This window comes from Staurois parvus, unplaced genomic scaffold (assembly GCF_062004578.1).
Source record: "Staurois parvus isolate SC_StPar_1 unplaced genomic scaffold, SC_StPar_1.0 ptg000213l, whole genome shotgun sequence".
Taxonomy (NCBI): domain Eukaryota; kingdom Metazoa; phylum Chordata; class Amphibia; order Anura; family Ranidae; genus Staurois; species Staurois parvus.
The window spans coordinates 2,925,146-2,942,089 of record NW_028318009.1 but is presented as its reverse complement, the minus strand read 5'-3'; the positions used below and the strand labels follow the sequence as shown (position 1 = coordinate 2,942,089).

The following is a 16,944-nucleotide window of genomic DNA, read 5'->3' as shown; positions in this document are numbered from 1 at the left end:
ACGGAGCTATACATGTGCTTTAGCTGTACGGAGCTATACATGTACTTTAGCTGTACGGAGCTATACATGTACTTTAGCTGTACGGAGCTATATGTGCCTGGCATGTGCTTTAGCTGTACGGAGCTATACATGTACTTTAGCTGTACGGAGCTATATATGTAATTTTTCTGTACGGAGCTATACATGTACTTTAGCTGCACTGTATACAGATATTTGTGCCTGCCATGCATTCATCATGCCAGGTGGCATCCTGGTATTTAAAATGTGACTGCCTTATATACACACATTCAAGTTGCCCAAAATACTATCTGCAAAAAAAGGTCTGTGTGTGTTTTTAGTGTGGATTTGTATTTTCAATCTCATCACAAGCATACTCCATGCGGTCCCTATTAAAATAAACAGTACAAGCAATGACATGGCTGTACCTGGCATGCATCTATTGGCATGGCATGGCTGTGTCGGGCACAAGGCTGTGCCCATCCTGCACTTTAGCTGTACTGGGTACAGGTATATGAGCAGATCTGTGCATTTATTGGCCCAGATGGCATCCTTTTCTTTAAAATGTGACCGTCTAATACATCTACACATTCAAGTTGCCCAAAATACTATGTGCCAACACAGGTCTGTATGTGTCCTTTGCGTGATTGGTATTTGGAACATCATCAGCGAGCATACTCCATGCGGTCCCCTATTAAAATAAACAGTACATGCAATGACACAGCTGTGCCCGGTGTGCATTTACCAAAAAAAACAAAAACGCAATATGGTCTCAACCAGGCGAAACCGCACACAGACATGTAGAAAATCAAGCAGCACAAAGTTTATTTGGTGTGCTGATTGGATTTCCATGGTCGGTGATGCCCATGGCTGGGGAGGAAGCGCTCAGTTAGTGTATGCAGATGTAAGAATACAAGCCGTGTGTGCGGTGTGAGGGTACGGCGGTGTGCTGTCATTGGATCAGTGTGTAGGAAAGGATAAAAGGACGAATATTTTCTTTTTACCTGCTAATCCTGTCATTTGTGCCTGCAGTCCGGGTGACTAATGTCCATGAACGGAGGGGGAATCCTGACTGTGCTTATTCTGCAGCGCTCTCCCCAGCTGCTTGTGATGCAGACTGGCTCAGCCGGACCAATTTCATGAATTGTTTAGCCGGGGATGCACCAGAGTAAGGTTTCATGGGAGAAGGAGATCTCCTATCCTGCAGGCTGTACAGGACGAGGAGGGGGGACGCTGTGTGTACACGCTGCAAATCTGTCCCATCGCACCGCACAGACCTGACGCTGGATCATTATATATTACCAAGAGCCATCCATGTAATGAGGAGGATTCCAACTCACAGATACTTCCATGGATAGGAAGACTAGGACTACACTTCACTGACTGCAATACTTTATATATCTGTATAGGGACCCTTCACACATCTGTCTGTCCTTATTAAACCCATCTATACTTGTCTCATTTCCCGCTCCCCTCTCCGTCTGTCTACTGTACGCATGTATATACAGTATATGTAGTATCTATCCTTCCCGTATCTGTCCATCTATTTATCTATCCATCGTTTCCATATCTATCCATCTATCCTTCCCGTATCTGTCCATCTATTTATCTATCCATCTATCCTTCCTGTATCTATCTATCTTTACTGTATCTACCCATCCATCCCGTATCTACTGTATCCATCTATCATTGCCATATCTATCCATCTATCCTTCCTGTATCTATCTATCTTTACTGTATCTATCCATCCCATATCTACTGTATCCATCTATCATTGCCATATCTATCTAACTATCTAGCCTTCCTGTATCTATCAATCTATCTATCTATCCATCAACCCTTTCCGAATTCTTTACCTATCTACCTATCTATCTATCTATCTATCTATCTATCCTTCCTGTATTTATCTAGTTATCTATCCATCGTTTCCATATCTATCCATCTATCCTTCCTGTATCTATCTTTCTTTACTGTATCTATCCATCCATCCCATATCTACTGTATCTATCTATATATCCTTCCCATATTCTTTACCTATCTATCTATCCTTCCTGTATCTATCCATCTCTCGTTCCCATATCAAGCTATTTATCTATCCTTCCTGTATCTATCTCTCTATCTATCTATCTATCTATCTATTGTTTCCATATCTATCTATCCATCTCTCTATCAGATAGATAGATAGTCTACCTAACTATCTAGCCTTCCTATATCTATCAATCTATCTATCCATCCATCCATCCTTTCCGTATTCTTTACCTACCTATCTATCTATCCTTCCTGTATCTATCTATCTATCTATCTATCCTTCCTGTATCTAGCTATCTATTTATGTGTCCATCGTTTCCATATCTATCTATCCTTCCTGTATCTATCTATCTATCTATCTATCTATCTATCTATCTATCTTTACCGTATCTATCTATCCATCCCATATCTACTGTATCTATCTATCTATCTATCTATCTATCTATCTATCTATCTATCCTTCCCATATTCTTTACCTATCTATCTATCTATCTATCTATCTATCTATCTATCTATCTATCTTTACCGTATCTATCTATCCATCCCATATCTACTGTATCTATCTATCTATCTATCTATCTATCTATCTATCCTTCCCATATTCTTTACCTATCTATCTATCTATCTATCTATCTATCTATCTATCTATCTATCTAGCCTTCCTGTATCTATCAATCTATCTATCCATCCATCCTTTACCTACCTATCCTTCATCTATCTATCTATCTATCTATCTATCTATCTATCTATCTATCTTTACCGTATCTATCTATCCATCCCATATCTACTGTATCTATCTATCTATCTATCTATCTATCTATCTATCTATCTATCCTTCCCATATTCTTTACCTATCTATCTATCTATCTATCTATCTATCTATCTATCTATCTATCTATCTATCTTTACCGTATCTATCTATCCATCCCATATCTACTGTATCTATCTATCTATCTATCTATCTATCTATCTATCTATCTATCTATCTATCTATCTATCCTTCCCATATTCTTTACCTATCTATCTATCTATCTATCTATCTATCTATCTATCTATCTATCTAGCCTTCCTGTATCTATCAATCTATCTATCCATCCATCCTTTACCTACCTATCCTTCATCTATCTATCTATCTATCTATCTATCTATCCTTCTTATATTCATCTAGTTATCTATCCATTGTTTCCATATCTATCTATCTATCTATCTATCTATCTATTTTTACCGTATCTATCTATCCATCCCATATCTACTGTATCTATCTATCTATCTATCTATCCTTCCCATATTCTTTACCTATCTATCTATCTATCTATCTATCTATCTATCTATCTATCTATCTATCTATCTAGCCTTCCTGTATCTATCAATCTATCTATCCATCCATCCTTTACCTACCTATCCTTCATCTATCTATCTATCTATCTATCCTTCTTATATTCATCTAGTTATCTATCCATTGTTTCCATATCTATCTATCTATCTATCTATCTATCTATCTATCCTTCCTGTATCTATCAATCTATCTATCCATCCATCCATCCTTTACCTACCTATCTATCCTTCCTCTATCTATCTATCTATCTATCTATCTATCTATCTATCTATCTATCTATCTATCTAGTACGGCTACCTCATTAGTGTTAGAAGCTGCTGAATTCTGTGAGTGAACAGTTAGTTTGGTTCCAGTGTTCCTAGTTGGCAGTGATAGTGCATGTACTTGTGAAGCAGTGGTAGGTGCATGCATCATATTTAGGGCCTGTACTACTACTGGGCCCATATAGGTTGACCCATTAGAGTGAGTGTTACCAGAATCCATTGAAGAATGTGTATGGAATGCAGAATTTCCCATATCTGAATAAAATGTGGGAAATAGGTTGGAACGTTTCTTAGATGAATTGTAATGGTGAATAGAGCCTTCCCCCTCCAAACAGCTGACATTTGCTTGGTCTGCTAGATGTATTAGATAGTGGTTCCGACATATGTGATCTAGAAGATTGTAGATGAGAAGAAAAAAGGGATGAATCAAATTCAGTCTCATCATCTTGAAAATAGTTCCCATTAGCAACCAGGGTAGATTTATTCCTATGGCTTCCTCTGGTACCAAAAGAGGGATTCTGCCACTTGTAGGCAAAACCCTCCACAAAAAGCAGCTACGACCTTCAATATTTTGTTTTGTTTCTTAGTTATAATATCCTTATTCATTTTTGCCAGATAGTCATTCAGTTCTTGCCATTTGGGGTCATAGAGAGGATTACTCTTAATCGTTTTATATTGGGAATGTAACGATATGAACTCCTGATCTATCATATTGACTTCGGTCTTATAATGAGCAATTAGTAAGGTCATAAGCTCTGTACTACGCTTGGTAAGGACTTGTTTCCAAGAGGTTTTGAACTTCTGGGAAATGTTCTTAATCGTGGGATACAGTTGAACCCTTAACCCCAAGGGGCTGATGTTTCATTAATGTAGAAAAAAAAAATTCAATGTGCCAATATAAGTTGGATTTTTTCTTGAGCAAACGTCTCAATTCCATAAAGTATTGATTCAAGCTATCTTCATCCCTATTAACCACTTGCCTACTGGGCACTTATCCACTAATGATGAAATCACATACAAAACTGACATTGGTATTCCCAGCTCTGGGTCCAGACCATGGCAGGGCCCAGAAGTGATACCTAAAACCATGCAGCCAGGTTTTCACAAGAAAGGTTTATAAGATAAAAGCTCATTTAGACCTGGCGGATTCACTGCATTAAGATGCTCAATCCACATAGTTTCCTCACAGAATATTTTTTTATCCCAGTTACCTCCATGTGGATCTCTGTTCACTACTTCCAACACAATAAATCTAGCATGAGTGGTGTCAAATTTATGATAAAGTCTCAAGTGGCGACTAATAGGGGTGAGCATGTTCACATTCGAGGAATAATAGAGACTTCTCATGAAGCTAGACTTCAATGTAGCAAGTGTTATTGCTCAGAAGGACGTTCTCTTAGTCTATGTATACAGTTGCAAGAAAAAGTATGTGAACCCCTTGGGATTACGTGGAGTTTTGCATGAATTGGGCATAAAATGTGCTCTGAACGTCATCTAAGTCACAACAATAGAAGAACAGTCTGCTGAATATAATACTACACAAACATTAGATTTTGCCATGGTTTAATTGCACCTAACATGTAAACATTCACAGTGCAGGGAGGAAAAAGTATGTGAACCTTTGGACTCAATAACTGGTTGACCCTCCTTTGGCAGCAATAACCTCAACCAAACGTTTCCTGTAGTTGCAGATCAGACCTGCACAACGATCTGGAGTCATTTTGGACCACTCCTCTTCACAAAACTGTTTCAGTGTAGCAATATTCTTGGGATGTCTGGTGTGAATCGCTCTCTTAAGGTCATGCCACAGCATTTCAATCGGGTTGAGGTCAGGACTCTGACTGGGCCACTCCAGAAGGCGTATTCTGTGCTGTTGCAGCCATTGTTTTGTTGAATTACTTGTATGCTTTGGGTCATTGTCCTGTTGCATCACCCATCCTCTGTGGAGCTTAAGTTGGCGGACAGATGGTCGTACGTTTTCCTGCAGAATGTCTTGATAAACTCTGGAATTCATTTTCCCATCAATGACAACAATCTGTCCAGGCCCTGAGGCAGCAAAGCAGCCCCAAACCATGATGCTCCCTCCGCCATGTTTTACAGTGTGGATGAGGTTTTGATGTTGGTGTGCTGTGCCTTTTTTTCTCCACACATAGTGTTGTGTGTTCTTCCCAAACAACTCAATCTTGGTTTCATCTGTCCACAGTATATTTTGCCAGAAGTGCTGTGGAACATCCAGGTGCTCTTTTGCAAACTTCAAACGTGCTGCAATATTCTTTTTGGACAGCAATGGCTTCCTCCGTGGTGTCCTCCCATGTACTCCATTCTTGTTTAATGTTTTCCTTATTGTAGATGTGTCAACAAAAATGTTAGCATGTGCCAGAGATTTCTGTAGGTCTTTAGCTGACACTCTGGGATTCTTCTTTACCTCATGCAGCATTCTGCACTGTGCTCTTGCAGTCATTTTTACAGGACGACCACGCCTAGGGAAAGTAGCAACAGTGCTAAACTTTCTCCATTTGTAGACAGTCTGTCTTACCGTGGACACATGAACATCAAGGCTTTTGGAGATACTTTTGTAACCCTTTCCAGCTTCATGCAAGTCAACAATTCTTGATCGTAGGTCTTCTGAGAGCTCTTTTCTGCGAGGCATGGTTCACATCAGACAGTGCTTCTTGAAACCAGTAACCCCAAAACAGGTGTGTATTTTTTAAGGGCAGGACAGCTGTCAGCAACACATCCAATATCATCACACTGATTGGAGTCAAGGTTGGCTCAGTTCAAACGATGGCATCTGATTTTCCAGGAGGTAGCCAAGGAGCCACGGTCATTTAGATCCCAGGAGAGCTTTCAATCAACAGTTGCAAAAAGGGAAAAACAGATATAGGCCAGCCAGATTGTAGGAGTAGGCCCATTCATTCATAATCTCAAAGTTTTCCAAGGTAAAGCTCCAGCTCCATAAATGCACCCAACAATAATATTATTAATAATGTGCACAAGACACCATGAAGTCTGCAATAGGGCTTCCCTGAGGAAGCAGGCTTTGTCCTGCGAAACGCGGAGGAGAAATAAAAATCTCAGGATAACACATACATACATTTCATCGTATATTTTGGAATATTTTGTACATCAAGCCTGATGATTTGTATACTCACACTATGTAATGGCTACGTGTTTTTTTACAAGCACCCCTCTAAGTGGTAAATGTCTCAATCCTCTACCTGCTACATATGCAGGACAGCTTGAAAAATAACAGACTTGCAGATTTAAAGTGATTGTAACAAACATGTTATGCTTACCTGCTCTGTGTAATGGTTTTACACAGAGCACCCCCGCTCCTCCTCTTCTGGGGTCACCCACTGGCGCTCCTGACTCCTCCCCGCTGCCAAGTGCCTCGAAGCATCATGCTACTTATGCGTGCATAATCCCGAGCCACGCTTTGTGTTTCCATTGACAGTAACCACTTCCCGACCGGCCATTGTATATAAACAGGCGGATGGCGGCACTGCAGGGTCGGGTGGCTGTTTATAAACGGCCTCCCCGCACCCTGCTTGTGCGCGCTCCCCGGGAGCGGTCCGGTGCCTGCTGTGTCCTTCGGACACAGTGAAACACCGATCGTCGGATGGGACCTCTGTACGAGGTCCCGATCATGTGATCACTGATTGGCCAATCAGTGATCACATACAAAGTAGTAAGCAAGATGTCACTTCTGACATCATTGCTTACTACGTGTGAAATCTGTGAATGATCACAGAGGTCACATGGTACAGGGCTATTCATAACAGCCTTGTACCATGTGACAAGCAGTGACCAATCACAGCTCACTCAGTAGTTCTCAATGGCTGCAAGAATGCAGACAGAGAGAGAGAGAAATGATTGCTTTTACATCCTATATGGGTGTAAAAGCAATCAGTGTATAAAAAAATAAATCGTCATCATCCTCCAAAAGTAGTGCAGTGCCGCCATGGTGACACTGTTCTGCTAGGGTGACAGTATGTAAAAAAAATAAATAAATAAATAATATAAAAAAATGAAAATGTAAAAAAAAATGTTTAAAAATTATAATTTTTGGTTATAAACTAATTTGGCTTATTTTTTTTATGTTTACTAAAAAGATACCTGAATAAATTTTGGCCAAGATTTATGATGAAATATTATTTATTTGCAAAATTTTATAAGAAAAACACTTTTTTTCAAAATTTTTGAACATTTTCATTTACATAGCAAAAAAAATTAAAATCCCAGCGGTGAATAAATACCACCAAAATAAAGTTTTATCTGTCTCAAAAAAATGGTAAAAAATTCATATGGGTACAGTGTTGCATGACCGCGCAATTGTCATTCAAAGTGTGATAGCGCTGAAAGCTGAAAATTGCCCTGGACAGGAAGGGGGTGAAAGTGTCCAGACAGGAAGTGGTTAAAGTGATTGTAACAAACACGTTATGCTTACCTGCTCTGTGTAATGGTTTTACACAGAGCACCCCCGCTCCTCCTCTTCTGGGGTCACCCACTGGCGCCCCTCCCCGCTGTCAAGTGCCCCCAAGCATCATGCTACTTATGCGGGCATAATCCCGAGCCACGCTTTGTGTTTCTATTGACATTAAGAAGGCAGGTTAACCCTGCCCCCCCTGCTCACTGGCTGTGAGTGGCAGCAGCAGGAGCCAATGGCTAACACTGCTGCCTCTATGTCCAGTGAGGAGAGAGAGCCACTGCTCTCATGCACAGCCCTGGATCGAGATTTGGATCAGGTAAGCATAAGGGGGGGCTGAGGGGGAGCGTCACACAGAAGTTTTTTTTACCCTAATGCAGAGAATGCAATAAGGTAAAAAAAAAACTTTTGCCTTTAGAACCACTTTTTTAAAAAAAACTACAAATTTAAAGCTAATGCAGCCACCACACCTAAGAATTGAAAACATCAATATACGAGGGTTCTTCAAAACGTTTCCACACTTTTTAAAACTCTATTTAGTAAGAAAGAGTGTGGGAAATTTTTGAATTTTTAAACAGAGTTTGACTTTTCCTGTAAAAGCTTGAACCCGCTCCCTACTTCTTCCTGACCTTAATTATTTGTCCTCTGATTTCATGCTCAGCTTCAATGACCAAGACTTAGACTGCAAGAATTACAAAAAAAACTGACAGAGGTTCTAACCCTTGCCTGTTCTATGCAAAACATGTTGTAGCTGGAGTTGCACTTTAACAAACATGCAATTTTTAAATAGACAATTTCTGTTTTTTGGCCTGTTTTATGTCAAATAATCTAAGATTGGCTAATTGGTTAGCACTTCCGCCTGGCAGTACTCGGGTCGTTGGTTCGAATCCCAACCATGGCACCACCTGCCTGGAGTTTGCATGTTCTCCCTGTGCCTGCGTGGGTTTCCTCCGGGTACTCCGGTTTCCTCCCACATTCCAAAGACATGCTGGTAGGTGAATTGGATCCTGTCTAAATTGGTCCTAGTATGTGTATGTATGAATGTGAGTTAGGGACCTTAGATTGTACGCCCCTTGAGGGTTAGGGACCTTAGATTGTACGCCCCTTGAGGGTTAGGGACCTTAGATTGTACGCCCCTTGAGGGTTAGGGACCTTAGATTGTACGCCCCTTGAGGGTTAGGGACCTTAGATTGTACGCCCCTTGAGGGTTAGGGACCTTAGATTGTACGCCCCTTGAGGGTTAGGGACCTTAGATTGTACGCCCCTTGAGGGTTAGGGACCTTAGATTGTACGCCCCTTGAGGGTTAGGGACCTTAGATTGTACGCCCCTTGAGGGTTAGGGACCTTAGATTGTACGCCCCTTGAGGGTTAGGGACCTTAGATTGTACGCCCCTTGAGGGTTAGGGACCTTAGATTGTACGCCCCTTGAGGGTTAGGGACCTTAGATTGTACGCCCCTTGAGGGTTAGGGACCTTAGATTGTACGCCCCTTGAGGGTTAGGGACCTTAGATTGTACGCCCCTTGAGGGTTAGGGACCTTAGATTGTACACCCCTTGAGGGTTAGGGATCTTAGATTGAACGCCCCTTGAGGGTTAGGGACCTTAGATTGTACACTCCTTGAGGGTTAGGGACCTTAGATTGTACACCCCTTGAGGGTTAGGGACCTTAGATTGTACGCCCCTTGAGGGTTAGGGACCTTAGATTGTACGCCCCTTGAGGGTTAGGGACCTTAGATTGTACGCCCCTTGAGGGTTAGGGACCTTAGATTGTACACTCCTTGAGGGTCAGGGACCTTGGATTGTACGCCCCTTGAGGGTTAGGGACTGATGTGAATGTACAATATATATATGTAAAGCGCTGAGTATATTGACAGCGCTATATAATCTAAGATACCAATTTATTGCCAAAAGTATCGGAACACCTGCCTTTCCACACACATGAACTGTAGGCTCCATGTACACGGGACACTTCTGAACGTGGGAAAATGACTGCTGGAAAACGTAGATTAAAGAACGTCTGTTTAGCTGCGTTTGCATACCGCGTTTATGAACGTTTGCGTTTAGAAGCGTTTTTTAAAGATAACCTCAAGAGACCTTCCAAAATGCCCAGAATGCACTGAAAAACAGTAAAAAATTAAAAATTTCAGACATTTTGAGAGAAAGAGAGAGCAGAAGCAGAGAGAGCAGTATATGTTGAGATTAGCTGTCTTTTTTTTTTTTTTTTTTTGTGGTGTTTGGATGTTCCAGCTCATTTCTGTGCAGAAATTATTGCAGCAGCGTGTAACATATTTTCTTTCATGCAAAACCTCAAAGTATGGTGTACCGGGTCCATTTGAGTACCGGGAAAACGCTTTGAATGCATTTTTCATGAAAGCATCTGAAAATGGAAGAGTTAAAGAAAAATTTCCAAATGCTTATAAACACAGTTAGCTGCGTTTACAAGCATTTGGCGTTTGAAACACTGATAAAATCTACTCCTGAACGTAAGTTTTCTGCGTTCAAAAAATGACTGTAAACTCAACTGCCTGTAAACAACTGTAAATGACATAGTATACATGGACACATAGGAAAACATTAGGGAGAGTTCAGGGGCTGCTGGAAAAAACGCAGAGCAGCTCCTAAATGTGAGTTTATCAGCTGCAGTGTACATGAGTCCTTAATGGCATCCCAGTCTTAGTCCTTAGGGTTTAGGAGGGTGTCTATGGGAAGGTTGGACCATTCTTCCAGAAGCACATTTGTCAGGTCAGGCACTGATGTCGGGGGAGGAGGCCTGGCTCGTAGTCTCCACTCTAATTCATCCCAAAGGTGTTCTATGGGGTTGAGGTCAGGACTCTGTGCAGGACAGTCAAGTTCCTCCACCCCAAACTGGCTCCTCCATGTCTTTATGGACCTTGCTTTGTGCACTGGTGGGCAGTCATGTTGGAACAGGAAGGGGCCATCCCCAAACTCTTCCCACAAAGTTGGGAGCATGAAATTGTCCAAAATGTCTTGGAATGCTGACGCCCTAAGAGTTTCCTTAACTGGAACTAGGGGGCCAAGCCCAACCCCTGAAAAACACCCCCACACCATAATCCCCACTCCACCAAACTTTACACTTGGCACAATGCAGTCAGGCAAGTACTGTTCTCCTGGCAACCGCCAAATCCAGATATGTCCATCGGATTGCCAGACAGAGAAGCGTGATTGGTCACTCCAGAGAACACGTCTCCACTGCACTAGAGTCCAGTGGCTGCGTGCTTTACACCATGGCATCCGACACTTTGCATTGCACTTGGTGATGTAAGGCTTGGATGCAGCTGCTCGGCCATGGAAACCCATTCCATGACGCTCTCTATGCACTGTTGTTGTGCTAATCTGAAGGCCACACCAAGTTTGGAGGTCTTTAGCTATTGACTCTGCAGGCAGTCGGCGACTTCTGTGCACTGTGTGCTTCAGCATGGCCTGACCCTGCCCTGTCATTTTACGTGGTGTACCACTTGGTGGCTGAGTTGCTGTTGTTCCCAGTTTCTTCCACTTTGTTACAATCCCACTAACAGTTGAGTGTGGAATATTTAGTAGGCAGGAAATGTCACGGATGGACTTATTGCACAGGTGACAACCTATCACGGGACCACGCTTGGAGTCACTGAGCTCCTGAGAGCGACCCATTCTTTCACAAATGTTTGTAGAAGCAGTCTGCATGCCTAGGTGATGATTTTATACACCTGTGGCCATGGAGGGGATTGGAACACATGAATCCAGTTATTTGGAGGGCTTGCCCAAAACGTTTGGCAATTTAGTGTAATCGTTATAATGTTCATGTGCATTTACCTAGAAGCTTGTTTTAATATGATAACTTTATATCTGTTTAAGTGAATCATTTATATTTTATTTCAGTAGAGAAAATCTGCTACAGTTGCAAGAAAAAGTACGTGAATCCCTTGCGATTACGTGGCGTTTTGCATGAATTGGGCATAAAATGTGCTCTGAACGTCATCTAAGTCACAACAATAGAAGAAAACAGTCTGCTGAACATAATACTACACAAACATTAGATGTTTATAAATACAATGTGAATATGATACCAACTCAAAAAGCCCTTAAACCTACACTAATTCCAAATTGGAAAAAACTTTCAACCCCTGAAAGCTTAAAATCAAATAAATTAATCCAAAGGAAATCTTCCCTCTTTTAACAAATAATCTACCTATATATAAAACAGCATATTATAGGGGGCAAATTTTGCTGTTTTATATATAGGTAGATTATTTGTTAAAAGAGGGAAGATTTCCTTAATTTATTTAAACATTAGATGTTGCCATGGTTTAATTGCACATAACATGTAAACATTCACAGTGCAGGGAGGAAAAAGTATGTGAGGCCCTAGCTTAATGACTTCTCCTAGAGCTAATTGGAGCCAGGAGTGAGCCAACCTTGACTTCAATCAGTGTGATGATATTGGATGTGTTCATGTGTCCACGGTAAGACAGACTGTCTATAAATGGAGAAAGTTTAGCACTGTTGCTACTCTCCCTAGGCATGGTCGTCCTGTAGAAATGACTGCAAGAGCACAGCGCAGAATGCTGCATAAGGTAAAGAAGAATCCCAGAGTGTCAGCTAAAGACCTACAGAAATCTCTGGCACATGCTAACATTTTTGTTGACACATCTACAATAAGGAAAACATTAAACAAGAATGGAGTACATGGGAGGACACCACGGAGGAAGCCATTGCTGTCCAAAAAGAATATTGCAGCACGTTTGAAGTTTGCAAAAGAGCACCTGGATGTTCCACAGCACTTCTGGCAAAATATACTGTGGACAGATGAAACCAAGATTGAGTTGTTTGGGAAGAACACACAACACTATGTGTGGAGAAAAAAAGGCACAGCACACCAACATCAAAACCTCATCCACACTGTAAAACATGGCGGAGGGAGCATCATGGTTTGGGGCTGCTTTGCTGCCTCAGGGCCTGGACAGATTGTTGTCATTGATGGGAAAATGAATTCCAGAGTTTATCAAGACATTCTGCAGGAAAACGTACGACCATCTGTCCGCCAACTTAAGCTCCACAGAGGATGGGTGATGCAACAGGACAATGACCCAAAGCATACAAGTAATTCAACAAAACAATGGCTGCAACAGCACAGAATACGCCTTCTGGAGTGGCCCAGTCAGAGTCCTGACCTCAACCCGATTGAAATGCTGTGGCATGACCTTAAGAGAGCGATTCACACCAGACATCCCAAGAATATTGCTACACTGAAACAGTTTTGTGAAGAGGAGTGGTCCAAAATGACTCCAGATCGTTGTGCAGGTCTGATCTGCAACTACAGGAAACGTTTGGTTGAGGTTATTGCTGCCAAAGGAGGGTCAACCAGTTATTGAGTCCAAAGGTTCACATACTTTTTCCTCCCTGCACTGTGAATGTTTACATGTTAGGTGCAATTAAACCATGGCAAAATCTAATGTTTGTGTAGTATTATATTCAGCAGACTGTTCTTCTATTGTTGTGACTTAGATGACGTTCAGAGCACATTTTATGCCCAATTCATGCAAAACTCCACGTAATCCCAAGGGGTTCACATACTTTTTCTTGCAACTGTATACATAGACTAAGAGAACGTCCTTCTGAGCAATAACACTTGCTACATTGAAGTCTAGCTTCATGAGAAGTCTCTATTATTCCTCGAATGTGAACATGCTCACCCCTATTAGTCGCCACTTGAGACTTTATCATAAATTTGACACCACTCATGCTAGATTTATTGTGTTGGAAGTAGTGAACAGAGATCCACATGGAGGTAACTGGGATAAAAAAATATTCTGTGAGGAAACTATGTGGATTGAGCATCTTAATGCAGTGAATCCGCCAGGTCTAAATGAGCTTTTATCTTATAAACCTTTCTTGTGAAAACCTGGCTGCATGGTTTTAGGTATCACTTCTGGGCCCTGCCATGGTCTGGACCCAGAGCTGGGAATACCAATGTCAGTTTTGTATGTGATTTCATCATTAGTGGATAAGTGCCCAGTAGGCAAGTGGTTAATAGGGATGAAGATAGCTTGAATCAATACTTTATGGAATTGAGACGTTTGCTCAAGAAAAAATCCAACTTATATTGGCACATTGAATTTTTTTTTTCTACATTAATGAAACATCAGCCCCTTGGGGTTAAGGGTTCAACTGTATCCCACGATTAAGAACATTTCCCAGAAGTTCAAAACCTCTTGGAAACAAGTCCTTACCAAGCGTAGTACAGAGCTTATGACCTTACTAATTGCTCATTATAAGACCGAAGTCAATATGATAGATCAGGAGTTCATATCGTTACATTCCCAATATAAAACGATTAAGAGTAATCCTCTCTATGACCCCAAATGGCAAGAACTGAATGACTATCTGGCAAAAATGAATAAGGATATTATAACTAAGAAACAAAACAAAATATTGAAGGTCGTAGCTGCTTTTTGTGGAGGGTTTTGCCTACAAGTGGCAGAATCCCTCTTTTGGTACCAGAGGAAGCCATAGGAATAAATCTACCCTGGTTGCTAATGGGAACTATTTTCAAGATGATGAGACTGAATTTGATTCATCCCTTTTTTCTTCTCATCTACAATCTTCTAGATCACATATGTCGGAACCACTATCTAATACATCTAGCAGACCAAGCAAATGTCAGCTGTTTGGAGGGGGAAGGCTCTATTCACCATTACAATTCATCTAAGAAACGTTCCAACCTATTTCCCACATTTTATTCAGATATGGGAAATTCTGCATTCCATACACATTCTTCAATGGATTCTGGTAACACTCACTCTAATGGGTCAACCTATATGGGCCCAGTAGTAGTACAGGCCCTAAATATGATGCATGCACCTACCACTGCTTCACAAGTACATGCACTATCACTGCCAACTAGGAACACTGGAACCAAGCACGTTTGAAGTTTGCAAAAGAGCACCTGGATGTTCCACAGCACTACTGGCAAAATATACTGTGGACACATGAAACCAAGATTGAGTTGTTTGGGAAGAACACACAACACTGTGTGTGGAGAAAAAAAGGCACAGCACACCAACATCAAAACCTCATCCCCACTGTGAAACATGGCGGAGGGAGCATCATGGTTTGGGGCTGCTTTGCTGCCTCAGGGCCTGGACGGATTGTTGTCATTGATGGGAAAATGAATTCCAGAGTTTATCAAGACATTTTGCAGGAAAACGTACGACCATCTGTCCGCCAACTGAAGCTCCGCAGAGGATGGGTGATGCAACAGGACAATGACCCAAAGCATACAAGTAATTCAACAAAACAATGGCTGCAACAGCACAGAATACGCCTTCTGGAGTGGCCCAGTCAGAGTCCTGACCTCAACCCGATTGAAATGCTGTGGCATGACCTTAAGAGAGCGATTCACACCAGACATCCCAAGAATATTGCTACACTGAAACAGTTCTGTGAAGAGGAGTGGTCCAAAATGACTCCAGATCGTTGTGCAGGTCTGATCTGCAACTACAGGAAACGTTTGGTTGAGGTTATTGCTGCCAAAGGAGGGTCAACCAGTTATTAAGTCCAAAGGTTCACATACTTTTTCCTCCCTGCACTGTGAATGTTTACATTATGTTCAGCAGACTGTGTTCTTCTATTGTTGTGACTTAGATGACGTTCAGAGCACATTTTATGCCAAATTCATGCAAAACTCCACGTAATCCCAAGGGGTTCACATACTTTTTCTTGCAACTGTATAGCCATTGTATCGTATATGGGGATTTTTTGGAATATTTTGTATATCAAGCCTGATGATTTGTATAATCACAATATGTAATGGCTACATCAGAGGCCGACTGACCATTTGGAAACTCAGGCAGTGCCCGAGGTCCCGGGGTCATTAGGGGGCCCCATGAGATGCCCCTGGTACCTTTTTCATAGGCTTTTTTGAGTTTGGGCAAGGACACAGGGGCCCCATGATCCCCTATTGCCCGGGGGCCCCATGAGTTGTCGGTCCGCCCCTGGGCTACATGTTTTTATGCATAGAACACTATGTCTGCTCAAATTCTTTATCTCAATTGTGCTTTTAATGTTGTGGAATAAAGATACATATTTTTATAACTTGTGTATAGAGTTTTGTTGGTATAGTGCCTGTTAAAGCCACATTAGTTTCATTTTTGTTAGGGTCCCCTTTTTCTATGAATTTAAATGACTGTGAATTTAAAAAATTACAATCCAGTAACATAAAATAACTTTTATTGAAAGTAACACAAAAAATTGGACAGAAAATAAAATTAAAAATATAAAAAAAAATTAGAAAACTTAAATAGAAGCTTTTTTGCACTGAAGTCAATAGGGGTTGTTTTGCATTGAAGTCGATGGGAAACGATTTTGCATTGAAGTTAATAGGGGGAGTGTTTTTGCATTGAGGTCAATGGGACGCAATTTTGCATTGAAGTCAATAGGAAGTGGTTTTGCAGTGAAGTCAACGGATGCGATTTTTCACGCAAACATTTAACACACAAAAAATTGGACAGAAAATAAAATGAAAAATATAAAAAAAAATGAGAAAACTTAAATAGAAGCTTTTTTGCATTGAAGTCAATAGGGGTTGTTATGCATTGAAGTCAATGGGACGCAATTGTGCATTGAAGTCAATGGGGGGCGTTTTAGCATTGAAGTCAATGGGAAGCGATTTTGCATTGCAGTCAATAGGATGTGATTTTGCATTGAAGTCAATTATCGGCACCTTTTTTTTTTGTTTTTATCAAGATAATGCTGATAATCTTATTTTCAGCTGCTAATTTTCAGAGGCCGATATGTATCAGTGCATCACTATAATGCAGCCAACACATGCAGGGATTGGTAAATTGCAATAAATCACATTTTTGTTGTTGGTTTTAATAAAGCTTTACAGTTACGCAA

The 16,944-nt window shown here is 41.1% G+C and overlaps 1 protein-coding gene across 2 annotated transcripts in view; it reads right to left on the bottom strand.

The window, feature by feature from the left end:
• Positions 1–16,944, bottom strand: part of CTXND2 (cortexin domain containing 2) — a 68,581-nt gene that overhangs the window by 38,422 nt on the left and 13,215 nt on the right. The window contains exon 1 of one of the 2 annotated variants that reach the window (XM_089678970.1): positions 1,002–1,257. The exons of the other annotated variant lie outside the window; for it this stretch is intronic. The gene's annotated coding sequence lies outside the window, so the exon portion shown is untranslated. Of the gene's footprint in view, positions 1–1,001; positions 1,258–16,944 lie in introns of those variants that run through there. 2 annotated transcript variants of the gene reach the window in all.